At 37.1% G+C, this 23,650-nt stretch overlaps 1 long non-coding RNA gene across 2 annotated transcripts in view; it reads left to right on the plus strand.

The window, feature by feature from the left end:
- The first annotated feature begins 1,628 nt into the window (after positions 1-1,628).
- LOC138163239 (uncharacterized) overlaps positions 1,629-23,650 on the plus strand; it is a 102,697-nt gene continuing 80,675 nt past the window's right edge. For both annotated transcript variants that reach the window (XR_011168852.1, XR_011168851.1), the window contains exon 1: positions 1,629-2,037. This is a non-coding gene — a long non-coding RNA (uncharacterized lncRNA). The remainder of the gene's footprint in view (positions 2,038-23,650) is intronic.

The following is a 23,650-nucleotide window of genomic DNA, read 5'->3' on the forward strand; positions in this document are numbered from 1 at the left end:
ATGGCTTCCAGGGCATTTGAAAACAGTAGATTTTGAAAACCATATCACTTGATGAGACAGATGAAAGACAAACTCTCTTAGCACAAAGCAGCCTTGCTTCTAGTTGATATAGTTCCCTGACTTATGACAAGAGGATGCCATGCACATAACTCTTCCCCCAATCCTTCCACCATCTTGGAAAAGTGGGAAGAGCAGTTGTAGGAGGACTCCATTTCAATATAGTGTTGAAAAACATTTTTCTGTCACTTTTGTCTTGTACAATAAAATTTGTGTGATGAATAGATTGATTGAGTGTCTAATAATAATATGATGCATATATGTTGTTACCTCTTTATTGCTATTGCCCAGCTTTCCAGAAATTCTTGTAGATTCTTAGCCTGTTCTTCATAGTTTTTCTTGACTACAGTCGTGTCCATGTCAGATAAGTATAAAATTGAGCAAGCATCCTTTTCAAAAAAATTTCTGGCTTTGTCTTTGCAAGCTGTGGGGTTGAGAAAGAGTTGCTTTCTTCACTTGTGCATTGGAAGGAATGAGTTGATTTCCAAATTATTCATATATTCACATGAGTTTGTCTAAATGCAGCTTGTAGGGAGGCATGAATAAATATCTTTGGAAACTTTCCCATTCCTCTCCAAGGAAGATTTTGATTCCTGTCTGGAAGACAGGCTTTTAAGAGATCTCTTGCTGAAGAGATCCTAGAACAGGGATCGGGAAGCTGCAGCCATCCCTATGACCTAGAACTTTGTATGTTTTCTCTGAAGGCAGAAGAACAATTCTCCTCTCCCAAGATCTCACCAGTTCCACCTTTCTTGCAGTCATGGAGTGTTAAGAAATCATTCGTTCTACCAATGAGGAGAGTCTTATGCAAATATGCCAGGTTTTAATTCCAGTTTACAAAAATATTAATATTACTTGTGAATGAAATGGGCTATACCCAAAGAGGGAATTAAAGAACCAAATTAGTAATTATTTTATATCAGGTCTTGAAATTCCAAACCTCCTTTCCCTTCTCACCTCTCAAGTCCTAGGCTTGGCAAGATTGAGCTGCTTACACACAGGCATGGAGAAAATCTTTGTTACTGTTCAATTAATTAATTAGTTTGCCACCCTGTAAAAAAAAAAAGAAAGTAGGGACACAAACTGGGCATGGTATTGGTTCTGTGAGCACTTCAAGTGTCATCTGAGAAACCCACCAAGTATATACCCTGCTCACACCCACACATCAAAAAAGAAAAGAAAAGGCAGTGGTGGGTGTGCATGGAAAAGAATTACAAGCTTAAAGTTTAAACTAATAGCCTTTTGTAATTTTGTGGAATTCTATGGAAACCACAAACTCAATTCAAAATGAGCATTTTTGTTGTTGTAATTATCCAAAAACCTGAGGGGAAGGAAAGAATTCAGCCTTTGCAGAAAATGAACTTGGCTTTTAAGTTACACAGTTTGGCTCTTTTTCTGTTTCATTTCTCAGAAATAAAGATTATCTGTTTCAACTATTCCCACTTTCCAAATGACATTATGAATCATTTCTGGCTCATTACTTTCTATCCTGTATTGACTGCACCCTATTATTTATTTATTTAGCAAACATCAGCTTAAATAATTCATCCTTCCTTTGCTGCTTCAGAAAAGAAGAAGAGGAGGAGGAGGAGGAGGAGGAAGAGCTAGGTTCTGATCAGTGCAAATAATTAATCTCCTGAAGTGGTCACATGTATTTTAGTTTATGCTTTTTGAAGTTGTAAGTATGTAAAATACGGTAATTGGTTCCAGTCCAGTGGAAACATGCAGTGTAAATTTGAACAATGCATCCATTTCAGAGGATTCATTATTCATGCTAATCATGTATTTTAATGTGATCTACTAAGAATGTCATGACATGACCACCTCCATCTTAATATTCATGGGTCATTAGATTTGTGATCTCATAAATGGGGGCATTTCCTCCCGTCTCTAGCCACTGACTGTCCTCAGTGCCTACAAAGCAGTCTGTCTTCATCTCCACTTCTTAAAGGCTCTAGTTTCCCTCCAGATTCAGCTCAAGTAAGTACCACTTTTGATCTGTTGCTTTTCCTGATCACCTCCCAACAGCTTCCTGTGCCTCCATCCCCAAAATTATATTAGCTAATTTGTGTATATTTTGTATATATTCATTTATGTGTATTTTGTCTCCTCTGGAAAGATTATAAAATCTTAAAAGACAGCAACAATTTCATTTTTGTCCTTGTAATCCCAGCAGTATCTGGAATATGGCACATTTCAAACAAATGTTTATTGATTGCTTGGCATACATTTAGATGAAAAACCTACAGTAGTATTCATTGTGTATATATTCCTACTTTTCTGATGTGGAAACAGAGGTTAAATGACTTGTCTAGGGTCATATAGCTTGTAAGTATCTGAAGCTGGCTTTGAACTCAGGTCTTCCTGACTCTAGGCCCAGCTTTCTGTCTTTGCTACCTATCTGCTTTGCAGCATGCAAAGACCTATATATATGTAAGATATAAAGAGGGTAAATGGGAGGTATATGAACAATTTGGTTGTTAAAATATCCAGAAAAAAATTATGTATGAAAAACTAATAAAATCCACTTGTGAAGAAAGAGTTTTACAGATAAAATGTGAAGGGGAAACACAAACTATTCAGAGAATGGGTAAAGAAAGGACTGAAGCATCACGGCATTGCAATTTATCAGATTATTTGCATATAACTGTTTTTAGAGTTCTAGAGGTTAAAACTGACAAGATTTCAAACAAAATTACTCTTTGAAGACTATGGGAAGATTAAATAAAGACTATTAAATTCCAGTTTGATTTTTTAAAAGGTAGATTTTTGTGAGTTTTACCTCATAAGGAAAAGATGAGTCACTGACCTCCATGAGGCTCTGACCTGAGGTTTTGAGAGTAGTGAAAAAACCAGCTGTGAAGGAGAGGAGTGTGAAGAAACCAGCAGTAAGGTTTAAGCTGTTATGCTGGGAGCCTGAGAATTAAAAGAGATGTATTACTTTGATGGTTGCTTGGGGTGGGGATCAGGGGGTTAGCAGAGGCTGGAGCAGTTTCTAGAAAAAGAGCTAAATTTTCATCTGGTCGGAAATGTTTTTTCATTGGAAAAAGAGCTAAATTTTCCTGCTATTTGAATTTATTACCTTCCAGTACCATATACAGTTTGAAAGCTTGGAAAAGTCTGGAAGATGCTTAGTTGCTGTCTACTACTCTCACTAGACCGAGGGGATGAAATAGAGGGGGAAAGAAAGGTTTCATATCTGCTTCACTTTAAGAAGTATGGGGTATATGGAGTGTTCATACCTCTGGTGGGAGGACTTGCTGAACCCTTTTCACTTCAACTCATCCATCTTTGGGGTTTACCTATGACCCAACTCTCATTTCTGACTCTAAGAAGCTGTAGCATGTGCGGCAGCCATACACGCTGGTAAAACCATCCAGGCAGACAGGCTAAATCAGATTGAGGGTAACTGACAGGCCTTAGACCATGGGTGAGTTGGGGGATGTCTACTCCGACTATGAGAAGACTTTCCCCAGCAAAATAGGTGGATGAGAACAATTTTTTCCAACATCCATGAAGATGACTGAAGTAGGTGCTGTGAGTGATTAGAGCCTGGTCAGATGCAAAAGTCCTCCACTGCATTGACTTTTGTCTTGTCACTAGACTTCAATGTCTCTGGAAGAGAAAGTGAGGCTGACAACTTTTTGCGACTCTGCCTCTCTTGGATCCAATTCATGAGTAAGTCAAGAATTCGAAACAAAGGAAAAACACCACTTTAAGAGGTTTGGAACTGACTGGACAAAGCAGAATTCTTTGGATATCTAGTATTTATATCACCTTTGTTTAAAAAAAAACCCAACATATCCCCCTCCTTCTTCCCTACCTAGTAAGCTAATAAAAGTTAAAAAAAAGAGGGGGAAAAATAGTTAAATGAAACTAACCAACTCACCCACCAATTCTGACATTATATGCAATGTTACCTATTTTCTGTGAAGAAAGGAGGGACATCTTCTCATCTTTTCTTCAGTCAGGCTTGGTCAACATAATTATCCTGAATTTAGTTTCTTTAAAAAAAAATTTTCTATTAACATTATATACATTGTTTTTCTGGTTCTTTTTATTTTATTCTGCATCAATTCATAAAAAGTCACTCTATGTGTATCTGAATTCTTCATATTGTTTTAGAAACAGTAGAATTCCATTATACTCATGTCCCATAATTTGTATAGTTATTCCATAATTGAGGAGCATCTATAGTACTTTTGGTTCTTTGGTACCACAAAAAATGCTACCATAAATATCTTGGTAAATATGGGGTCTTTCAGTCTCTGACCTCTTTTGGGGTATACTCTTAGTAATAGGATCTCTGGATCAAATAGTATAGACATTTTAGTAAAAATTTTTAGCATAATTCCTTAATGCTTTCCAGAATGGTTATGTTAGACCAAATCACAGCTATTCTGGTAGTACACTACTATGTTTGTCTTTCTAGAGCCTCTCTTTAAAATGGCTACTTACCTTTTTTGTCAACTTTGCCTATTTATTGAGTAAGAAATAAAACCCCAGAGTTATTTCAGTTTGTATTTCTCTTATTATTAAAGTTGGGGAAATCTTTCATGTTATTTTTATTAGTTTGCAGTTCTTCAAGAACATTTCATATTTTATGCTTTCGAGTTGTGTAATTGCAGTCCTTGCCTTTTCTATGCCTTAGTTTCCTCAACTGTAAAATGGGAGTGTTGAACAAAATTATCTTAAAGACTTCAGTCAGGCTTGGTCAACATAATTGAATTCTAGGTCTAATCCTGTTTTCTATTATGTTGATCTTTTACCTTATCTTCAAAAGACTATGAATCAGAAAAAATGAGTTTAGAATTTCCACAATAACAGCCAGATTGCCATGGAGCAAGGTTTTCTCTGTTTTTTCATTTTTTTGTTTGTTTGTTTTTGGGAGGGAGGAAGGCAAGGCAATTGGAATTAGGAATTAGGTGACTTGTCCAAGTTCACATAGCTAGTAAGTATCAAGTGTCTGAGGTCAAATTTGAACTCAGGTCTTCCTGACTCCAGGGCCAGTGCTCTATTCACTGAGCCACCTTGCTGTTTGCTACCATTGTTTTTTTTTTTTTCATTTTTAAAGGACTATGAGATGACTTTGATATGCATAGTAGATAACTTGTTGAAGGAGATATATACTTTACTGAATCAAAAATTGTTTTAAAAATAATCAATAAACAAAAATAAAGTGAATCTTATGTTCTCTACAATCTTTCACTCAGTTGCCATCTGGACAGCCATATGGTATACTGGACAGAGCACTGTCAGGAAGACCAGAGTTTGAATTCTGTCTCAAATGCTTTCTAGTTCTATGACACTGGGCAAGTTATTTAACCTATATCATACTCAGTTTTCTCCCCTGTAATATGGGAATAACAATAGCTACAATACAGGGTTGTAGTGATTTTCAAAGGAGATAACACATCCGAGGCAATTTGTAATTCTTAAATCATTATATAAATGCTATTATAAAACTGTATGAATGTATAGACATGGTCTATTGTAGAATGAATATTGTTTTCAAAAGTCTCCTCATTTCCTTCTTGTAACTTCAATGACAATTTCCTTTGTGAAGGTATAGTTTATTCTTTTACAAGATTGTGTAAAGGTTGATAATACTTAAGTCTCTTGATCACCTTTTTATGACAATAAGGTCTGGGATATTTTTTCCTAAACTTTTGCTTTCAGATATCTTGAAAATCCATCTTTCAACATCATTAAAATTATGTGATCTCTAGTGTGTACCTTCCGTGTGTTCTCACTCTAATCCACCTTCTCTTCTTGGTTTTGTTTTGTTCAATGTGATTTCTATTCAGATTCCTTTTGGGAAATCACAGAGGGTTTTTAATGATCCCAAGCTTTTTCCTAAAAAAAAAAAAGACCCATATTTTAGATGCCAAAATTATATCAGTGATGTCAGTCCCCAAAAGATAAAAGAGAGGTTTGTGGTCTATGTGAGTAGGCTGTTACACATTACTAACCAAGGATTATGCAAGAGGACCAGCATGAAAGAGAAGATAATTACTGCTTTACAACACAGTTTGTGAGCTGGTAACCAACCCCCACTATTTTACTAGATGTTTTTGAACTTTTGTTCTTCCGTGTGAATTTTGTTTTTATTATGATTGGTGCTGTAATGTATCACCCCAGCAATCTGATTGGTGTGATGGTGAATATATGAATTAATTTATATAATGTCATCTTTGTTACTTTGCATAACCTAGTCATGGACATTGAATCTCTCTCACTTATTTAGGTTTCCTTTAATTTCTGTGAAAATTTTCTCATAAGAGTGTTTCATAGGATCTTAAATCTAGAACTTGAAGGGACCTCAGAAACCATCTAGTCTTATCCTCACATTTTACAGATAAGGAAGCTGAGAACTAAGAAGGGCAAGTGACTTGCCCAACGTCTCACTGATAAGTAAGCATCAGAGGATCTCTAATTACAAGTCAATATACTTTCGATTGTACCACACATAGTCTTGTGTATTTGATAGGTTAATTAAATTCAATGCTTTTTGTCATTTTATACCACAAAAAATAACATACCATTATTTTAAATGGTATTTCTTTTATTATGTCTTCCTAGAACTCTTTCCTCCTCATCTTGCCTTCTGGTTTCCCTGGATTCTTTCAAAGGCCCAGCTAAAATCCTAATTTCTACAAAAAGCCTTTCCTAGTTCCCATTATGCTAATAATGCCTTTCCTCTGTCGATTATCACCAATTTATCCTATTCTGCTAGCACTTAACACAATGCCTGACACATAATGGATGTTTAATAAATGCTTGTTGGCTAACTGACTGATTCATGGTCATTATTAGTAACGTAGAAATGTTGATTTTTTAAAATGTGTGCTTATTTCATATCCTACTACTTTACTAAAGCTCTTAATTTGATTATTCTTTGGATGATTCTCTAGGGTTTTCTAAGAATTATGTTATGGTCAAAGTTACGGTCAAAAGTTATGGTCAAAAAGAGATTAATTTTCCTCCTCTTTGCCAAGGCTCATTCTTTTAATTTGTCATGATTTATGGTAGCTCACATTTCTAATACTATGTCAAATAATATTTATATATTGGGGAATATTGCTCTATTGATTATGCTGTTCTCAAAGTATTCTCAAAAATTCTAAAATCCCTCCATTATGAATGCAACCCATCTTTGCTCTGCCCATAGTCAAACAAATACAGTGATAGAAATGCACATCTTAACTTCCCAAGATTCCTATGTTCTTGGTCTTGACCTTGGGGGAAAAACAGTAGGGTGGCTACAGGGAAAAAAGTCTTTGAGAGCTAAGGGAGAAACAAGTTGGGGCATTCCTTGGACTCCATTCTGGGCCTTTCATTCAGGTAGAAGAACACTGGAGGCTATTGGATTAGGAGCTGAGGATATATAGTCCTGCCTTTCTGACCAGATGAAAAAATGAGACACAGACCTTGGAGCTAGTGAGGATCATCAACTCAGTCAATATATATATATATATTTTTTTGCTTTTTGGAGGGCAATTGGGGTTAAGTAACTTGCCCACGGTCACATGGCTAGTTTTTGTGTGTGTGTGTTAAAGTCAATACCTTTCTTTTTCTACATCAAGGTCAATCTAGGAAGAGGTCTTTTCCCCCACCATTTACCAGGCAATCCCATCACTTCTGCTTTCCCCAATGTCACTCCTTGATTACTAAAGCAAGCAACAGGCACTGGGGACGTTTGATTTCCCTAATTGTTCATTTTCATGACTATGGTATTTAAATTATTGTTATTAAACTTGTTGACTATCAAACTTGGGCTACTTTTATTGATTTCTGAAGGCAAAGACCAGGATGGGTGGTAGGGGGGGTAGGGAGTGGAGATCTTCCCTGCCCTACCTCTCATTGAGATTTCTCTTATAAGTAAGGAAATGAAAATAGTTCAGGTGCATCAATGTATGTAACATTCCTTGTCAGTTCTTGGATTTAGATAAATGATTTTTATCATGATAGGAAAAATTCTTAAATTCCTATACCTTTCAGTATTCTTTTCTTTTTCAAAATAAACTTTTTATTCCAAACAAACACCAATAAGAGAGAACATTGCTATGTACATAGCAGCACATAAAGATTTTATATGAAATCATCAATTTCTCATTTCCCAACATTGACTTTTAAAATATTACACACACACACAGACACAGAGTGTATACACAGAGTGTATACAACTGCATACACTACTTTAAAAACTGTCCAGCTTCTCTGTACTTCCTTCTGAACTTCTTTCTCTTTCTTTTATATTTTTGAAGATGTCCTTATAGTTCTCTTTGTCTCTGTCTTTGTCTCTTTGTCTTTCAGTATCACTGTTCTCTCAGTATCACTACTGCTGACCCCTCTAATAGAGGATGGAAACAATCACTGGAGACTTAAGTGATAGTGTGAGAAAAGAGACACCTCAACTATTCAGAATACCCATAAAGCCCTAGGGTAGAAGTTGTGATCTGGGATAATGAGTCCAGAAAATATTCATTACACATTTCATATACCCTGGTGGTTCATCCATTCCCCAGTTATCTGAGAGACAATCTAAGGCAAACTCCTGATATTCTAGTTCTTTTTTCACACAACCTCCCCTACTTTTAAGGTCCCCTTCAGGATCTGGAAATTGGTTTTTCTTAAGACATTCCCGGTTCGGTGTTAACCTGTTTCTAACATACCTCTCTGTTTCTGTTTGTTTCCCTGTTGAATGTGATATGTTGCTACAACAAATTCTTTTCACTATTTAAGATGAGTGACGTTCATCTGATGCCAACTACTCCCTTCATGTTTATATACATTTCATCTCATGCATACCAATTATGAGAAATAGAAAGGTCCACCACTTTCTTTCTCCTTCCTATTCTGTTCTATTCAATTCAACATTTTATCCTCTTTCCTCTCTTCAAGCCCTCAGAATTTACCCTCAGGACCTCTATTTTTCTTATTTAACTTCCTTAATATGCTTTGAAAACATTCTGAAGGGACACTTGGTTTCTCTCCCCCTATTAATATTTTTATATAATCATTATACAGGTGTTTCTAATTGCTCAAATAAATTTAACTTTCTAGCCTTATCTGTACTTGTATTTATATTTATATTTCAAAGTTCTTACTTGGCTCTGTTCTTTCCATAAAAAATAGTTGAGAGTCTCCTATTTTAATAAAAAATCCAATTTTTACCTATTAGGATTATACTTAGTTTTATGGAGTAAGTAGCTTTTGGTTGTAAGCTTATACTTATTTTTTTTAAAGCAATCAGGGCTAAGTAACTTGCTCAAGGTTACACGGCCAGTTATTTCTGGGTGTGGTGCTGAGTGTCTGAGCCCGGGATTCGATCTCCAGGTCATCCCGACACTGGAGCCAGTGCTTTTACTCGCTGAGCCACCTGGTCACCCTGTAAGCTTATACTTTTAAGCTTTTGGAATATCATTTTCCAACATCTCCTCTGCTTAAACATAGAAGCTGCAAAGTCTTGTGTGATCCTGACTATATACTTCCTTGGTATTTAAACTCCTTCTTTCTGACTATTTTGGGGACATTTTTTTACTTTTAAGGAGCTCTGGGTTTTGAATATAGCATTGCTGAAACTTTTATTTTGTAGTTTCTTTTCAGGAGGGATTTTTTTCTGTCTTTACTTTGCCCTATGGTTCTAGTGGATCTGGGCAGTCATCACTAATGATTTTTAAAATAATTTTTTTAAATTAAATTTTATGTTTATTTTTAATTTACATTATTCATTTCCACAAGATTTTGAGTTACAAATTTTCTCCCCATCTTTCCCCTACCCACCACCCATAAACAGCTATCCCACTGTATACACCCTCCCCCAATCTGCTCTCTCCTATATCCTCCCCCATCCCCCCTCTGACTTCCCAGGAGGGCAAGATGGATCTCTATACCCCAGTGCCTGTATATCTAATTTCCCAGTTGCATGTATAAAGAAATAATAATGATATATTTTTGAAACATTTGATTTTGAAACTTTGAATTCTAGATTCTTTCCCTTCCTCCCTCATCATCCACCCTTACTGGGAAGATTGACAATTCAATATAGGTTGTACATGTATAGCTACACAAAACATTTCCATAGTGGATATCTTATGAAAGACTGACTATATTTCCCTCCATCCTATTCCAACCCCCACTTGTTCTATTCTCTACTTTGACCCTGTCCCTTTCCAAAAGTATGTGCTTCTAACTTCCCTTTCCCCCAACCTGCACTCCCCTCCATCATTCCCCCTCTTGTCCCCTTCTCCCCTATTCTCCTATAGGGTGAGAAACCCTATGTAGTGTGTATGTCATTCCCTCCCTAAGCCAAATTTAATGAGAGTAAGGTTGACCCATTCCCTTTTGCCTTCCTGTTCTTCCCCTCCATTGTAACAGTTTTCCCTCACCTCTTCTATATGAGATAATTTACCCCATTCTGTCTCTCCCCATCCTCCTCTCATTATATTCTTCTCTGACCTCTCAATTTTACCTTTTAAGTATCATCCCTTCCTATTCAATTGGTCCTGTGCCCTTTATGTATACCTGTGCACATATATATACACCCTCACATATGTATTCATATGCCCATATACCCTCCTATATAGACATATATATGTATGTATACATATATATACATACATACATACATACATACACATATATATATATATATACACACACACATTTATATTCCCTTCAATTATTCTCATACTGAGAAAAGTTTCATAAGTTACAATTATCGTTTTTCCATGTAGGAATGTTAATAGTTCAACTTTGATAAGTTCTTTATGATTTCTTTTCCCTGTTTACCTTCTCATGCTTCTCTTGCTTCTTGTATCTGAATGTCAAATTTTCTATTCAACTCTGGTTTTTTCATCAAGAATGCTTGAAAGTCCTCTCTTTCATTGAATGACCATATTTTCCCCTGAAACATGATACTCGGTTTTGCTGAGTAGGTGATGCTTGGTTTTAATCCCAGCTCCTTTGACTTCTAGAATATCATATTCCAAGCCCTTCAGTCCCTCAATGTAGAAGCTGCCAGATCCTGTGTATCCTGATTGTGTTTCTGTAATATTCAAATTGTTTCTTCTTGGTTGCTTGTAATATTTTATCCTTAATCTGGGAACTCTGGAACCTGGCTATAATATTGCTAGGAGTTTTCTTTTTGGGATCTTTTTCAAAGGAGGTGATGGGTAGATTCTTTCAACCTCTCTTTCGCCCTCTGGTTTTAAAACATCAGGGCAATTTTCCTTGAGAATTTCTTGAAGGATGATTTCTAGGGTTTTTTTTTCGATCATGGTTTTCAGATTTTTAAAATAGCATCCAGGCTTTTTTTTTTAATCATGATTTTCAATTATTTTTAAATTCTCTATCTCTGATCTGTTTTTTCCAAGTCAGCTATTTTTTATATAATTTTTTTTTTACATTTTGTTCTGTTTTTTCAATCTTTTGATTTTGTTCTAAATTTCTTGTTGTCTCATGGAATCACTGATTTCTGTTTGGTCATTTTTAGTTTTCAGAAGATCATCAGTTGGGTAAGGTTTACCACTTTCTCTGCTAAGCTATTTATTCTCCTAATTATTTTTTCAAGATTTTTTATTTCATTGTTCAGCTGTTGCTTCGTTTTTTTCAGGTATTCATATAATCCTTGTATAAAAAGCCCTTTCCCCCCTTTGAATCTCTGTTTGTAGTTGCTTTATAGTTGACTTTGCAATAATTTTTTGTTACTGACTAGTTTTTCCCTTGTTTATATCTCCAGCCTTAGTGCCTGAATTAGAACTTTGTGCCACTATCAGGCCCTACCCTCCATTGCACTTTCAAATGTGATGGTCAGTCCCAGTGGAATACTGGGACCCTAGGGTTCTTGTGCTGTTCTCCACCTCCTGACATTCAGCCCTCCAGGAACATTGAGGTTCTGCATTATCTTAGGAGCTTGGCCTATCAGAATCTAGAGCACAGCTGCACTGTGCTGTCTGTGAAGCACAGCTGATCTCCCCTCCTGTAATGGGAATGTAAATTTAAAGATCTTCCCTGCCCCTAGGCTAAAGTACACCTGGAGCCTGGGGTGGGAGGCTTGTTTTTCAGTAGATACTTCTTGATTGGCCAGTGAGTCAATAAGGTTGTTACATTCTCTGAGCCAAGAGAAGGCTATATAAGCCCTGATGTGTAGCTTTGTTTTGGGGCTCACTTTGAGAAATGTTCTGTGATTTGATGAGATGAAACTCTGGGAAGCCGTTGTCCAGGGTCCCCCGGCTTTGAATTCCAGATGTTGTTTGGTATGGATGTAATGGTTGGACTTGTCTACTTGATCTGTTTCTCTGTCTTGATAATTCTGTCTGTATATTCTGAAGTTTGGGGTGCTGACCTTTTTCCCCTGAACTAGGTAAACTATACATATTTGACTGATTAAAGTAAGCTTGTTAACCCATTTTGAGTTGCTTTCCTTTAACAAAGCAGATCCAAGAACCTGTGTTGGCAGACACCCTGGGGACACTGGGGTGCTTGCCGCTTATATGTCCTTGGGATTTTCTGATTTCTTTTGGGTTTTCTCACAGATACTCTGTGTTCTTGGAAAAGGGAGAGAGAAGGGAAGGTCCCAGATGACTTTTTGTATACTTCTGGGATTGAAGAAGTAACTTGCTATTGTTTTTCATTTTGTATATATATATATATATTTTTTTCTTTTTGGAGGGGAGAAGGCAGGGCAATTGGGGTTAAGTGACTTGCCCAAGGGCATACGACTTGTAAGTGTTAAGTGTCTGAAGCTAGATTTGAACTCAGGTCCTCCTGACTCCAGGGGCTCTATTCACTATGCCACCTACCTGCCCCTTTCATTATATTTCTTGATCATTAGTCAATCTGATGTGAACTTCATGATTTTGTTTGAGGGTATATGAGAACTAGGCAGCTTACCTTCTATTCAGATCTTGGCAGGAAGTCAGTGTTTTTGTTTTTAACATGAGTGCTGTATTTTATCTTCCTTTTCTTAAAAACAATAACTTTTTTATGCTTTTTGTATTTACATCATAGTTATTTCCCACTGCTCTTCCAGATTTAGACTTCCTTTGTGACAAAGAAAAACAAACAAAAAAACCAAAACAACCCAGACGGAAAGTGACACTGGATATAATTTTTTGTCTTATTAGTACCCCATCTCTCTGCCGTGAGAAAGGAAATATTTTTTTTATTTCTTCTCTCATTGGTTTTTCTATTATTCAAAGTACAACTTCCTTTTAGTGATCGTTTCATTTATATAGCTTTCTCTTTTGGTTCTATTTACTTCACTAATAGTAATGTATTTTATCAATCACCTTTTCCACACTTATTGACATAATCATTTGCTTCTTGTTGTTGTTCCTGACATTAGTATTATTTATTATGTTTTTATAATGCCAAAAGAATTCTTGTATTTCTAGTGTAAATCCAACTTGATCATAATGATTTTTAAAAATGTTGCTGTAATCTCTTTTCCAGTATTTTATTGAAATCATTTGAATCAGTAATTATTTGTGATACTCATCTATAATTCTCTTTCTGCACTCTATCCTTCCTAGTGTAGGAATAATATTCATATTTGTCTCATAGAAAAAGTTTAATGTATGCTTAATTTATTTGTATTTGGAAAAAAAAGGTATGTAGCAGAGAATTTTGTTCTTTAAATGTTTGATAGAAATATCATTCATTCATAAATCTGTCTAGACCTGGATTCTTTAGCAGAATTTATTTGTGGTTCACCCAATTTTACATTCTGAAGTCATGTTATTTAGTTTATCTATTTTCTATTATTTTAATTTTGGCATTTTATAATTTTATAGATGTCTATTTAATTTAGCTTTTAATTTTTATTGTCATATAATTTGGAATAGTTTCTTTTTTAATTAATTAATTTATTTTTAGTTTTCAACATTCACTTCTATAAGATTTTGAGTTCTAAATTTCTCCCTCTCCCTCTGTGATAGTAATGGCAATTAAAGATTCCCCTGTATTGGCTTGGTTTTCAAATTGATTGTGTTAAAACCCAGAGCTTGTTAATCCCACCTGTGGGATGGACTTGTTGATGTGAAAAGAAAGTCCTGAACTGGGAGGAGCTGGTGACGTAGATTTGGAGAGACAAGAGAGAGGCAGAAGAACTTTTTGGAAGCAGCACCTCGTGGAGGCAGAGAGAGAGACTGAGAAGGATTGCTGGGGGATACTTTGAATCACCCTGGACTTTTGAGACCTGCCCCCTGAGCTGCCAAGGACTGAGGAGACATGGCTGTTTTGCTGGTACTTTGTCTGTCTGTTTTGATGTTGTTTTGCCGGATTTGTCCACTGGTCAAAGACAGTCCTGTTGTTGAAGAAGTCCTGGAACCTGGCTTTTGGTTAAGAAGCCCTGAGACTGTCCTGCAGACAGAGAGTGAATACTGTCCACTGGTGAAGGACAGTGCTGTTGTTGCAGGGGTCTGGAGACTGTCCTGCAGACAGAATGAATACTGTCCACTGGTGAAGGACAGTGCTGTTGTTGCAGGGGTCTGGGAGCCTTTCTGTTGGTTCAGAAGCCCTGAAGAAGGATTTTCTTGTTGTATGTTTACAGAAATCCTGGGAGAGGGTTTTGCTAATGTTTTCAGGGGTTCTAGGACTGTTCTACAGACAGAGGATGAATTAATGAAGAGACTGGCAATGTATCTTGTGGCCTTGCTAAGCCTTGTCTCCCCAGGAACTAAGATTGCTGAGAACTTGCCTCGTGTCAAGATGAAGAAAAGACCTCCATTTGGGTATTAAGTGCTGTGCTTAAACTTGATGTAACTCTGGGGTAGATTCAATTGTGATCCAGGGGTGGGGAACTTTTGACCTTTTTGTGCTCTATGGTTGAACAAATGAATGTACTTTACTTATGCTTGGAAACTACTCCATTTGAGAAGAGGGGCTTTGTGGTGGACTAAATGAAGGTACAGCCTAGGGGTGGAGTAGTATTTAGAACAGGGACTTTGTAATTTATTGAATGATTGGAAGGTCCTGGGGTGGGGTAGTACTTGGAGATTATTTAATCACACTTAGTAAATGCTGTATTTTGAATGATGTCATGTTTTGACCTTCTCTGTTCTTGGTTTGTCACTGAATAAAATGGAGAGCACCTATGCTGGTATTCTGAACCTTGGGAAGTTGCCTTTCCTTGGTGTTACAGTACACCCTCCTCTCCCCTTTCCCCAAGACAGCATGCAATCGGACATAGGCTATAAATACACATTTGAATTAAATGTATTTTCACATTAGTCATGTTGTAAAGAAGAATTAGAAACAATGGGAGAAAACTACAAGAAAAAAGAATTTTTAAAATGAGAGAGCAAATAGTATACTTTTAATCTGCATTCAGGCTCTACAATTCTTTTTCTGGATGTGCATAGTATTTTCCATTGTAGGTCTTTTGGAGTTGTCTTAGATCCTTACATTGCTGAGAAGAGCTAAGTCTATCAAAGTTGGTCCTCACACAATGTTACTGTTACTATGTACAATGTTCTCCTGGTTCTGCTCACTTCACTCAGCATTGGTTCGTGTAAGTCTTTCCAGGTTTTTCTGAACTCCACCTACTCATCATTTCTCATGGAACAATAGTATTCCATTACATTCATATACCACAACTTTTTCAGTCATTTCCCAATTAATGGGCAACAATTTGGGATAGTTTGGGATCATTTTCTTTATTTCCTTTCCATTTGTTATAAAATATCCCTTTCTCATTTTTCATTCTTTTTGTTTGCATTTACTTTCTCATTTTTAAAAATCAAACTCAATTTGATTTTGTTGCTCTTTAAAAAGCAGCTCTTTATTTTACTTAAATTACTATTAACTTTTAGTTCTGCTTAGTTCACCTTTATGCTGAAATTTTTTCCCTTTTATGATTATTTTGAAATTAATATGTTGGTTTTCTAAGTTTTTAAAAAAAATTATACACTCAATTCATTAATGTTCTCTTTATCTCTTTTGTTAATGTAACACTCCCTGCCTCTTGGGGCACGTGCAAATATACTCTGTCTGCTTCCAGCTCTATATGACTCATCAATTGATTGAATCTTCCTGAATGGTTGCTGGACAAGAAATGTCAATGGTACAGGGTACCACACCTGGAAGACAAAGATTTGGCTTTTGCCTGACAGGTTTCTGGGAGATAGCTTTTGAAAAGATGATATACTGTGTTTCCCCGATAATAAAACCTATCCTGAAAATAAGCTCTCCCCTTACTGTGTAAGATTCCTCTAAAATAAGCCCTCCCCCGAAAATAAGCCTTATTGCAACGTTCTCCCCCCCCCCCCGGAAATGCACGCCACGCTCCGAGCTGCATCCAATCAGAGCTGCAGCAGTGAGCACATCATCCTGTTCTTCCCCAGTGATTTGCTTATTGAATAAAGGTACATTTTTTTGTTCATATTTACCTGTTTATTAAAATTGCTGTCAATGTTCATTAATAAGCCCTCCCCTGAAAATAAGCCCTCTGGTGTTTTTCTGTCCAAAAAAAATAATAAGACAATGTCTTATTATTGGGGAAACACGGTGTGACTCCAATTAGAGTTGGAAGAAGAAAGGGGTTTTCCCCACCTTGGCATAATGGGGTTCCAGAGACTGCTGGACCACCACTCCTGATATGAAGCATGGATTCAACTAGCTGGGCTTACATCACAGGTCTCTGGATACTTTGCTCCTTTTTTTGTTACTCCTTTGCTCCAGCATTGACCTTGTAAAGACAGAAAGACTCTGTACCTATTTAGCACTAACAGGGTTGGGCTTCTGATAAGGAAAGCCTTGGCATAGGAAATGTTGGCATTGGAGCAGGAGGCTGTCCAAAAGAAAATCCCACTTGGCTGTTTGACCAGGCAATGCCAGTGCAGAGGTGAAATCTAAAATTACTATTTAATAGCCTTGGAAATACTACTATGTTCAAATGAGGCTATGTTCAAATGAGCCTTTCAACTGAAGGTACTAGTAGTGATATGTTAGTGTATTCTTTTTTAACAAGTTTATGATGCTTTATTAGTTAATATCTCCTTTTCTGGATGGGAACAAACTGCCTACCCCCTATACTTGAATTATGTTTATACTTTTGGTACCATTTTTACTTCCCCCTCCCTCCCTGGTCTTGCTAGAGAAAACCTTAGCATTTGAGGCCATAACCACAGCAACTTCATAACTGGCAACTTTCCCTAGAGTAGCCAGGATTGAGTGAATTTGAAATTGCAATCTTTTTCCCCTGTAGAAAAGTCAGGCAACCACAGAGCAGTGAACATGATACCTAGCTGCAAGGCTGGGTGCAGAGCTTAAAGGAAAAGGTATCCTGAATCTCTGTCTGTCCTAGTAGTCGTTACCTCTAGCGTGCAATCTAGATTCATATTAATGTTTTGAGATATTAAATTTCCTATAAGACCACTTTAGCTATGTCCCATATGTTTTGGTATATTAACTCATTGTTCTAATTTCCTCTAATGCAATTTTAAGTTTATTGTTTCTATGATTGGTTTTTTGATCTATTAATAATTTAGGATATCATTGTTTAGTCTCCATGTTAGTCTGTGTGTTTTGTTCTTATTTCTTTTATTAATTATCATTTTTAACACATTATAATCTGTAAAGAGTATTTAAGCTTTCTCCATTCATGTATGTGTTCATAAGTTTTGTGCCTTAGCATGTAGTCAATTACAGGTCTAAATTCTACTAATCTAATTTTGGGTTTTTCAGTTCCAACCTAGTCTCTACTGAATATATCAAACTGAAGATAAATAGAGCTCAATGGAGTTTTAGAATTTTTAAATAAGTAGTTACATTTCATTTTTATTAGGTTTTGATATCTTTATTTCAAATTTAATTTTATTTTAAAATGCCTAAAACTTTGACCCTCTATGGAGACTATTTCTCAAGTTTAAATTTTAATTAAAGCTGTCAGCAGCCAGCAGAAGGAATCTTTACTAACATTTTAATGATTAAATCCTTCATCCTTAAACCTCTGGACACTGAGGTCCTAGAAGAAACTTGTCTCTGATATGTGTGTAGATGCAGAGGAGGTGGGAGGAAAGAGAAAAGGAAAAAAGGAAGCATCAATGGGGGAAAAAAATCAAAGACTGCAGATATGGAATCAACTCTCAAATCCAGATTTAGAACCCAGTGTCTGCACAATAATTACATATGAATAGACATCTAAGATTCTTAACCTTCCTTACTTAGAATAGACTCAACTCTTAGTGGGAAAGAAATAAGGGGAGTACAACCAAACTGTGCATTCCTAAAGGTACACAAATATTAATTTATGCAGTTGGACTACTTCCAAGATATACTATAACCTGAATGTCTTCCATATGGCTTATTTTAGGACTTATGGCTAAGATCATTGCTTGAATAGTGGCAGGAAGCCCACTTTCCAAACACCTACTGCAGTAAAAATTAAAAACATCATCAGAACAAATAATGATCAAGAAATCCAATGAGAAACACTACTAAATTACTTCAGCTTTCTCAGAATTACACAAAAAGTCATCCACAAGACCATAGGCAATAGGAGAGGAGACTCATCCAAAAACCCATCAAAATGTAGGCAAACAAGATGGTAGTTTCTTTTTTAAAAATTAAATGTTATGTTTATTTTTAGTTTACATCATTCATATCCACAAGATTTTGAGTTACGAATTTTCTCCCCATCTTTCCCCTACCCACCACCCCTAAACAGCTATCCCACTGTATACACCCTCCCCCAATCTGCTGTCTCCTATATCCTCCCCCATACCCCCTCCAACTTTCCAGTAGGGCAAGATGGATCTCTATACCTCAGTGCCTGTATATCTAATTTCCCAGTTACATGTAAAAAAATAATAATAATATATATTTTTAACATTTGATTTCAAAACTTTGAATTCCAGATTCTTTCCCTTCCTCCCTTGTCATCCACCTTTACTGGGAAGATAAGCAATTCCATACAGGCTATACATGTGTAGCTACACAAAACCTTTCCATACTGGATATATTGTGAAAGACTGACTATATTTCCCTCCATCCTTTCCCAACCCCTACTTGTTCTATTCTCTACTTTGACCCTGTCCCTTTTCAAAAGTGTGTGCTTCTAACTTCCCTCTCCCCTAACCTGCCCTCCCCTCCATCATCCCTCCTCTCATGCCCTTCCCCCTACTCTCTTGTACGGTGAGATACCCTATTTAGTGTGTATGTCATTTCCTCCCTAAGCCAAATTCAATGAGAGTAAAGTTGACCCATTCCCTTTTGCCTTCCTGTTCTTCCCCTCCATTGTAACAGTTTTCCCTTGCCTCTTCTATATGAGATAGTTTGCCCCATTCTGTCTCTCCCCATCTCCTCTCATTACATTCCTCTCTCACCTCTCAATTTCACCTTCTAAGTATCATCATTTCCTATTCAATTGGTCCTGTGCCCTTTATGTATACCTGTGCACATATATACACACCCTCACATATGTATTCATATGCCCATATACCCTCCTATATAGACATATATATGTATGTATACATTTATATTCCCTTTATTCTCATACTGAGAAATGTTTCATAAGTTACAATTATCATTTTTCCACATAGGCATGTAACTAGTTCAACTCTGATAAGTTCCTTATGATTTCTTTTCCCTGTTTACCTTCTCATGATTCTCTTGCTTCTTGTATCTGAATGTCAAATTTTATATTCAACTCTGGTTTTTTCATCAAGAATGCTTGAAAGTGGGGCAGCCAGGTAGCACAGCGAGTAAGAGCACCGGCTCCACTGTTGGGATGACATGTGGATCGAATCCAGGCTCAGACACTTATTACCCACCCAGAAATAACTGGCCGTGTAACCTTGAGCAAATTACTTAACCCCAATTGCTTAGGGGAGGCCAGGTGGCTCAGCGAGTAAGAGAATTGGCTCCAGTGTCGGGATGACCTGGGGATCAAATCTGGGCTCAGATACTTAGCACCACACCCAGAAATAACTGGCCATGTAACCTTGAGCAAGTTACTTAACCCCAATTGATTTAAAAAAAAAAAAGAATGCTTGAAATTCCTCTATTCCACTGAATGACCCTGAAACATGATACTCAGTTTTGCTGAGTAGGTGATTCTTGCTTTTAATCCCAGCTCCTTTGACTTCTGGATTATCATATTCCAAGCCCTTCAGTCCCTCAACGTAGAAGTTGCCAGATCCTGTGTTATCCTGATTGTGTTTCTGCAATATTCAAATTGTTTCTTTTTGGCTGCTTGTAATATTTTCTCCTTGATCTGGGAACTCTGGAACCTGGCTATAATATTGCTAGGAGTTTTCCTTTTGGTATCTTTTTCAAGAGGTGATGGGTAAATTCTTTCAACCTCTCTTTTGCCCTCTGGTTCTAAAACATCAGGGCAATTTTCCTTGAGAATTTCTTGAAGGATGATTTCTAGGTTCTTTTTTTGATTATGGCTTTCAGATAGTTCAATAATTTTAAAATGATCTCTCCTGGGTCTCTTTTCCAGATCACTGGTTTTTCCAATGATATATTTCAAATTGCCTTCTATTTTTTCATTCTTTTGGATCTGTTTAATAGCATCTTGATTTCTCATAAAGTCACTAGCTTCCATTTGCTCTAATCTAATTCTGAAGGAAGGATTCTCTTCAGTGAGCTTTTGAGATTCTTTTTCCATTAGGCAAATTTGGCTTTTTAAGGCATTCTTCTCCTCATTGGCTTTTTGAGCCTCTTTTGCCATTTGAGTCAGTCTATTTTTTTTTTTTTTTTTGCTTTTTAGAGGGGGGGAAGGCAGGGAAATTGGGGTTAAGTGACTTGCCCAAGGTCACATGGCTAGTAAGTGTTAAGTGTCTAAGGCTGGATTTGAACTCAGGTCCTCCTGACTCCAGGGCCAATGCTCTATTCACTGTGCCACCTAGTCACCCCAAGTTAGTCTGTTTTTTAAGGTGTTATTTTCTTCAGTTAGGTTGTTGACTCGCTTTTCATGATTTTCTTGCAACATTCTCATTTCTCTTCCTAATTTTTCCTCCACTTCTCTTATTTGGTTTTTCAAAATCCTTCTTAAGTTCCTCTATGGCCTGTAACCACTTCATATTTCTCTTGGAAGCTTTTGGTACAGGAGTTCTGACTTCGTTGTCTTCTTCCTGTTCCATGCTTTGAAGATGGTAGTTTCTTAGACTGAATAGACACAACTCTGAGAAACTCCAAAAGGCCCTGAAGAACTAGAACTCTGAACTTCCAAAATCAAGGCTGGGAGAAGAAATGGGGGGGGGGGTTACAACTACCAGTGCTCTTAGTATAAACATACCATGAGTGTTGGAAGAATCTAAACCACCTAGGTAGAGACCAGACAGGGTTAAGTACCCCACAAAGTTCACCAGGAAGTAGAATCTGATCCAGACACAAAGTTCCAATTCAGGAATTAGATCTGGAGATATGAGTAAATAGAAGAATATACTGGTTCCTATAGATCCTGAGATAGCCAAATATCCAACCAAGATGAGAGTAATTATAACAATGCAGGAAAAGAGCCAAAGAAAAAAATGATTTTCCACAAGGACTACTTTAATACCTGGAAGATATGTTACAAAATATAAAGAAGGAAATAATTATAAGGAGAATAACTTAGAACAGGAACTTCATAGGACTACAGAATGATAGATTTAGAGCTAGAAGAGACCTTTGTGTTGTTTTTCAGTTGTTTCAATTGAATCCAACTGTTTGTAGCCACATTTGGGGTTTTCTTGGCAAAGATGTGGTTCTAATTTCCTTTTCCGGCTCATTTTATAGATGCGGAAACTGAGGCAAACAGAGTTACGTGACTTGCCCAGGGTCACACAGCTAGCAAGTATTTGAAGCCAGATTTGAACTCAGGAAGATGGGTCTTCCCGAGTCCAGGCCTGGCACTCTCTGCACTATGGCGCCACCTAGGTGTCCTTCCTTGATCTCCCCAGTTTCTTATAAGGGTATTGAGATGATGAAGCTTATCCTCTGAGCCTGAGTTATTGCAATTTTTCTCCATCTCCTCCAGAGTCTTTCAACTATCTGAACACTTATCTTTATTTTAAAGGCCAAGTCCAAGAATATAATTCAAGACCATGAACTGGCCTTATCAGAATCAATGGGCCTGGGTATACCACAGCATCTTCAATCACAGAAAAAAAAAAAGGTTTCCTCCTTTGATCTCGATAACCCAGTCAACAACGAGTTAACCTTGACCAAGCTCCTCTTGGGAACACCCACTATATTCCTAGTAGCAGAAACTAGAAATAATATACGTATCCAATGACTAGAGAATGATTGAGCAAATTGTAGTTCAGTCCCAAGTTTCATTCTGAGGGGTGGGAGGGTCCTAAACTCCAAAGAAAGTAGTCTGGTAGGTTTTTTTTTTTCCACTTAAACACTCTGATTCATTATGCCTCAACCCTGAAGTCTGACGGAAAATATCTTTAAAGTTTAGGTTGGAATCATGTCTAGGCTTTCCCCTAAAGGGATTAACAGGTTTCTTACCAGGAAAATTATGCAATGTAAGAAAGTAATAGATGTCAGACATACATTACGAGAACTATTTATTTTCTCTGCTACAAAGTAAATGCTTAAAAATATAAAAGACTCATAAGGTCATATTGATAAATGCTGAGATTATAAAACAATTACTTATCATTCCTACTATATAGCACTCTTCTGGGAGATAAAGACTCCTGGGAGACAGAACTGTGATACTTCATTTTTATCTCAGGCCTTTGAAGTATGTAGAGATTATAAGCTGGGATCTCCTAGGCAGCTATGTGGCCTAGTAGATCAAGTGCTGGGCCTGGAGTCAGGAAGACCTGAGTTCAAATCTGACTTTGTACACTTATTAGCTATGGGTCCCTGGGAAAGTCACCTAACCTCTGTCTGCCTCAGTTTCCTCATCTGTAAAATGAGGATAATAATCAAACCTATCTTCTAGGGTTGTTGTGGGGATCAATTGAGATAATATTTGTAAAGTACTCAGTGGAGTGCCTGTCATATAGTAGGTGCTTAATAAATGCATATTCCCTTAATTCTTCCTAGCACAGTAATTCATGGCTCAGGCTTTCTTATTTCTTGTCATGTGTAGTGCCATTCTGGTGATGGCCATCTCTTCCAAGAAAGTTGTTACGGATCTCATCTCCTGATGCGCAATTAGCACCTGGACCTAAGGACTCCTAACCTGTTATTCTCACCAGATTGCCTTTCAGGAAAGAAATACTCAGCACAGGATTGCAATATGGTCCCCTCAGCTCAGGAAAAGACATGCGAAGAAGAGGCAGCAGAAGAAGCTGTTTTTTTTTTTTTTAAGCAATTGGGGTTAAGTAACTTGCTCAAGGTTACACGGCCAGTTATTTCTGGGTGTGGTGCTAAGTATCTGAGCCCAGATTCAATCCCCAGGTCATCCCGACACTGGGGCCGGTGTTCTTACTAGCTGTGCTACCTGGCCGCCCCAGCTGTTTTGCTTTTGAAGCCTACTGGATGAGTAATTCCTCCTGGCTCTTTGACCAACTGACTTTGATAAAAATCCTCCTTCTTCCCAACAGTCCCAAAGTCCAAGGACTAGACAGAAACCTCTATTTATGTTTGTTCTTCAGCAAGAAGTCAGAGCATGCACGTATCACCAGAACTGGTCCAA

The sequence above is a fragment of the Petaurus breviceps genome, unplaced genomic scaffold (genome assembly GCF_028583685.1).
Source record: "Petaurus breviceps papuanus isolate PSGF00001 unplaced genomic scaffold, PetGlider_PUasm1.0 187, whole genome shotgun sequence".
NCBI classification, from domain to species: Eukaryota; Metazoa; Chordata; class Mammalia; order Diprotodontia; family Petauridae; genus Petaurus; species Petaurus breviceps.